Source organism: Carcharhinus amblyrhynchos, chromosome 8 (assembly GCF_965287045.1).
Source record: "Carcharhinus amblyrhynchos chromosome 8, sCarAmb.v2.hapA, whole genome shotgun sequence".
Lineage (NCBI taxonomy): Eukaryota > Metazoa > Chordata > Chondrichthyes > Carcharhiniformes > Carcharhinidae > Carcharhinus > Carcharhinus amblyrhynchos.
Genome location: NC_137331.1, coordinates 35231439 through 35237669, shown reverse-complemented (window position 1 = coordinate 35237669; position 6231 = coordinate 35231439). Strand labels below are relative to the sequence as shown.

The following is a 6231-nucleotide window of genomic DNA, read 5'->3' as shown; positions in this document are numbered from 1 at the left end:
TTAACCAGTTGAAAGTGTCTCGGTTTTTAACCAGATTTGGGATGTCAAACTTTCCGGATGGATTAGCATGCTGGAGTTGGAACTCAGGAGGGTGTTGATGAAGGGATGCAAGGAGATGATGGAACGTTTGGTCAATGGCTTTGTACAACATTGAACATAACTATAAATTTAAAGGGGGATATTAAATGCCTGGTAGAAAGGGAGCTCAAGAACTCATACCGCATCCCTGGCTCTGTGGACACATCAGGAGCCTGGACCATTCAATTGGTCAATTGCCCATCCAAAATAGATTCCGCAGGCAACACATTTAGGCCTGGGGAGATCATGCAACACTTGAATAGGTCACTGCAGTTAGAGGGCACTCAGGTGAGAGGACATTTAGGTCAGAGAGCACTCAGTTCAAATGGCACTCAGGCTGATTTTGTAGGATTATAAAGAACAGAAACTTGAGGAAGGATTATCCCAGAAGTTTATTTAAAGTTTATTTATTAGTCACAAGTAATCTTAAATTAACACTGCAATGAAGTTACTGTGAAAATCCCCTAGTCACCACACTCTGGCGCCCGTTCGGGTACGCTGAGGGAGAATTTAGCACGGCCAGTGCACATAACCAGCACGTCTTTCAGACTGTAGGAGGGAACTGGAGAATCTGGAGGGAACCCACACAGACACAGGGAGAACGTGCAAACAGACAATGACCCAAACCAGGAATTGAACCCAGGTCTCTGGTGCTGTGAGGCAGAGGGTGCTAACCACTGTACCACCGTGCCGCCATTGACTGAGAGCATGGTTCGATTTGGTTCCTGTCATGTCAGAGTGTAAAAGATACAGCATCAATGGACAGGTAGAAAGTGCATATTTACCAATAGAAAAGCTTTATCATTTCCCCATATTCAATCCACACACAGCAGTACTGCAGCAGTAATGGGATTACAATCTCGGCGTAACGGCTGTATAAAAGTGATGGCCAGAAATTGCTGGAGGGAAAGGTGACGCTACACCACAATAACGTACGTCTTCGCTGCTGTGTGGCATTGACTGATGATGAGGAACAGATAAATCATCACTGCACTCTGTCCAGATGTTGGGCACACATGACCGTACAGGTAGGTGTTGACAAAATTAACTGACTTAACAGTAATAACTGGTGACTACACCCAAATCTCCTCATAGACATTTGGCTTAGATGCCACAACTTGGTGGCAGCTACTGGTTTGAACAGAAAGGACTAATGAAAACCAGAAAAGAAAAAAAAATTCCACTACCACCAGTTAATATATCTGTAAGAAGTATTATATTAAGAAATGCTAAGGGAGAGAAGGTGCTTTCAGAATTCATTGTCAAAGGGTTCAAAATTTACAAAAAAAGCTGCATTATTTACAGAATACAATTACCACAAATAATTTTAATGGAGAAATCATATATTGGAACTGTGTCAGAACTCTGCAAGAGGTTGCAGAGTTAGCATATTAGACATTACGTTGTTCTTTGGTTAGCGTATCAATGCCGGGTAAACATTATCTCACTCAACGGCATCTGTAATCCTCCAAGTATCAAGACTTTCTTTGTGTCACGTTTATATGTTTAGTGGGTTTGATGATATTTGTATGTTGCCTTGTTCTCTGGTCATCATCAGCATTGACAGTTCCACCTTTGTGTTTATGAACGGACTTGTCGGTCCTGCTCTCGGGAGAGGAGGTTAACAACAACAGGCATACATCAGGAATCCTATGGGATGACATCACCCCGACAATGGTGAGGCCCAGAGTCGCCAAGGTTGTTCACTGCCAAAGCAAAATAAACATTTCCAATAGGGGGTCGGGACTGTGGCAAGTCAGGAACATTATAACATCCTGCAGAAGTCTGTAGAAATTTAAGCAAACTCAGCACTAGATACATTAGATCCACCTGTACTTTTCTTCGTTAAAGTAAAGGATAACCCTCACGCCCAATTAAAGTCAAATAGTACTGAGAACCCCTGCAGGAATGTAAGAGAACTAGGTCTCCTATAGTATTAGGAGTGAACATCAAGTGCTGGTCTTGCCAGTAATGTTCGTATCCCATGAATACACTTTACATGCCATGTATACTCTATCTTTTTCACTCAGCTACTATACTTGCATGCAAGTGAATCCCCAATGATTCTTCTTCACCTGAATTCATGTAACAGCCAATAATAGCAAATAATTTCTTCCCCTTCTAGGACAGCAAGATTGTTTCCAGGCATTTACATGTTTATTCCCAGTAGGCTTTAGTATTTAGGGATTACTAATGATGTACCCAACCAGTTTTGATATTTTAGTAGGTCCATTACTGTGATGTGTCATTATGTAACATCAGGCAGAAAAGATTTCCTGGAGTTTGTCAGACCAAGATTCAGGGAATGCTGCAGTGTAACTTAAATGCCATCCTGCCTGTCCTGTAAGAAAAAAGGACCTCAGGACAATATGTTGAAGAAAAGGGGAGTTTTCAACGTTTGATCTCTCAACCATTATCACAAAACAAAATCCTTAATCTGATCACATGGGTCATCGTTATTTGAGCGAGCTTGCTGTACACAAGTTCTGCGTACAGTTCTGGTCACCCTATTATAGAAAGGATATTATAAAAGTATAAAGAGTGCAGAAAAGATTTACTAGGATGCTACCAGGACTTGATGGTTTGAGTTATAAGGAGAGGCTGGATAGACTGGGACTTTTTTCTCTGGAACGTAGGAGACTCAGGGATGATCTTATAGAGATCTATAAAATAATGAGGGGCATGGACTTGCTAGATAGTCAATATCTTTTCCCAAAAGTAGGGGAGTCTAATACTAGAGGACATAGGATTAAGATGAAAGGGGAGAGATACAAAAGTGTCCAGAGGGGGCTGAGTATTTGGAATAAGCTGCCAGAGGCAGAGGTGGGTACTATTTTGTCTTTTAAAAAGCATTTAGATAGTTACATGGGTACGATGGGTATAGAGGGATATGGGCCAAATGGGGGCAATTGGGATTAGCTTAGGTGTTTAAAAAAAAAAGGTGGCATGGACAAGTTGGACCAAAGGGCCTATTTCCATGCTGTAAACCTCTATGACTCTAAGTTAATTGCTGCGTTTCCCACATTACAAAAGTGATTTTAAAAGTGCCTTTGGAAATCTATATTAATTAAAAGTCCTCATTAATGAAACATTACCAGCCAAAAATCTTGCAGAGTTTAAGTTTATTTATTAGTGTCACATGTAGGCTTACATTAAGACTGCAATGAAGTTATTGTGAAAATCCACAGTCGCCACACTCAGGTGACTGCTCAGGTACACTGAGGGAGAATTTAACATAGCCCATGATTTGATTTGATTTGGTTTAGTATTGCCACATGTATTAGCATACAGTGAAAAGTATTGTTTTTTGCGTGCTCTACAGACAAAGCATACCATTCATAGAGAAAGAAAGCAGAGAGTGCAGAATGTAGTGGTACAGTCATAGTTAGGGTGCAGAGAAAGATCAACTTAATGCAAGGTAGGTCCATTCAAAAGTCTGATGGCAACAGGGAAGAAGTTGTTCTTGAGTTGATTGGTACGTGATCTCAGACTTTTATATCTTTTTCCCGATGGAAGAGAACATGTCGAGGGTGAAAAGGGGTCCTTGATTATGCTGGCCGCTTTTCCGAGGTAGCGGGAAGTGTAGACAGAGGCAATGGATGGGAGGCTGGTTTGTGTGATGGACTGGGCTATATGCACAACCCTTTGTAGTTTTTTTGCGGTCTTGGGCAGAGCAGGAGTCATACAAGCTGTGATACAACCAGAAAGAATGCTTTCGATGGTGCATCTGTAAAAGTTGGTGAAGTCATAGCTGACATGCCAAATTTCCTTAATCTTCTGAGACAGTAGATGCATTGGTGGGCTTTCTTAACTATAGCGTCGGCATACAATATACTGACCTAAATGCACTTAACCAGCATCTCTTTCGGAGTTGCTAAAGAAAATTCAGTGCTCCTTTTGCAATGCTGAATGATAAAATGTCTTCAGATGCAAAAAAACATTGTAATTGAAGAGAATTTGGTCACAGCTTTACTAATTTTTATTTTACTGAAATATTTTTCAATGACAGTAAGTGATTGTTAAATAACAAAATTGCAATAGACTTCAGCCTCAAGTCAGTTTTAATCAATTACCAGACCACTGTCGAACAGACTGGAACTGAATGACAAAGTGCACACGCTCATGTATCACATAAGACTGGAAGCTTAATATATCATTCAAATAGTTACCATCGAGAAGTTCCTTATTGTACTTGTGCAGGCACGATGCATATTTCTCCTGTGTTCCTCGTGATATAACCTGGTTTACACATGAGCTTTCATGTTCTCATTATTTAATTAATTTATAACGCTGGTGAGGTATTTTGACTGAGAGGAGGAGTTGTATTAACTTGTTCTGCTGCTTTGGAAAATCTGTACCTCGTTGATGGATGCTCATTTTAAATTACAAATGTATTCAGCCGAAGTTAATAGCTCACAAGACAAGACAGGTTTTCCTAATAAAAGTTTTGAGTCATTATCTTCTTTGTTGTTTGATTTCTTTTCCCTTGAGCTGTTTCCAGCAAGTCTCTCAGTTAAAAAAAATCGTCGAAATGCGCTCGCAGTTGGAGTGGGAAGGGTGGTGGGGAGGGGGAAGCAGTGTGGGAGGGGGTTGGGTGTGAGACAGAGTAAAATAGGTCCACATTTGGGCTGGAATTTTACTGTCCCACCAACCACGGGAATCGAGGAGCAGACAATGGAGAGGTCAGTTGACCTCGGGTGGGACTTTCCGGTTTTGGGATGAGCAAGGCCGTAAAATCCAGCCCATTATATGTAAACTTTTCAGGGGCAATGATAATTGTAGAATTTATTACCGTACGTACTTTTTATAAAATAATCTTTTCTGGTCCCAAGGTTTGTTGGAGCTTGCAAACACAAAAAAAATCAGTGTTGATTCTTCACAGAATCAGAGATTCTGTGGAGTGATGAAAATGGTAGCCATGACCCCAATTCCAAGAGTCCCAATCCTGTTCCTGGAGGTTCTGATTTTCAGGGCTTCTATTTAAGGGAGTGAATTAGTTCTGGTCACAAGCCCACACTCTACATTCCCAACCTGGCTGGTTCCATGGTGGGAATGGGCATGCCCTTGTTCTCTGCAGTGTTCATGGAATCGTGCCAGCTTTCCAAAGAGTCATGTCTTACAGCCCATTAGAGGTGTGGTCAACCAGGGTCTGTATGAGGGAACCTTTTGAAAGGCAAGTTCTAAAGTTCCTCATGCCCACTCTACACAACTGCTTCATAACCCTCAAAACAAGCTATGATACTTCCATGCACATTCACCTATTATACACAGTAGAGAACCAATGAATTCTAGAGAGACCATCATGTGTATTAAAAAGCTTTTTAAAAAGCTAGTCATTGATAAAATGTTCCATGTAGACAAGATTTTACTACACCCCAATAAAAGTGTCAATCATTCAGATATTTTAAAGGGTCAATGGTAGGAACAGAAATCTCTCAACCTTAAGCAAGTAAACAATATGCAGTTGACAGAAGTGATTGGAGAGATGGTGCTGTCAATCAAGCAATGTTTTATCTTAGGAGTCAGGTGTTTCAACATTCTAATGGATGCCTGGGCTTTCTGTCAAAATCTATTGCAGGTTTTTTAAACAACCCTCCTCAGCACCTCCTGCGACCGCTTGCAAATGTTCTCCTGGTTGGCTGGACCAACTACAGCCTACATTCACCCAAGAGGAATGTACACCCCATCTTTCCTGGTACTTTCCCCCAAGGCAGGCTGGCCAAGTCGAGAATTTCCCCAGCTCCTGACACTTGCCCTGCAGTTGGAAATCCAGCTGATAGTGCATCAGTCTGAAGCTTTATAGAATAGTGCACAATGTTACAAACAGCAATAACATCAACAAATATTGGAACACAATATTGGCAAACAATGGTAAAAGCAAAATACTGCAGATGCTGGAATCTAAAACAAAAACAGAAAATCTCAGCAGATCTGACAGCACCTGTGATGAGAGAATAGAGCCAACAGTTCAAGTCTAGATGACACTTCTTCAGAGCTCAAAAGATGGTGTCTGGGCACGAGACATGAGTACCACATTGAATTAAAGATTCAGAATAGTCACAGTTTAGATGCAATGGGGTATGCGGCAGAATTGGGCCCCAATTTAGACCATTAAGTCACTTTTTATTTTGCTAGTGTCACAAGTAGGCTTAC

The 6231-nt window shown here is 41.1% G+C and overlaps 1 long non-coding RNA gene across 1 annotated transcript; it reads right to left on the bottom strand.

Annotated features, from left to right (window-relative positions):
- Positions 1 to 1385: 1385 nt before the first annotated feature.
- LOC145346965 (uncharacterized) lies at positions 1386 to 4328 on the bottom strand. The gene is made up of 2 exons (XR_013887745.1): positions 4248 to 4328; positions 1386 to 1784 (listed from the first exon to the last, which is right to left on the bottom strand). It is a non-coding gene; the product is annotated as an uncharacterized LOC145346965 (long non-coding RNA).
- Between the last annotated feature and the right edge of the window lie 1903 nt (positions 4329 to 6231).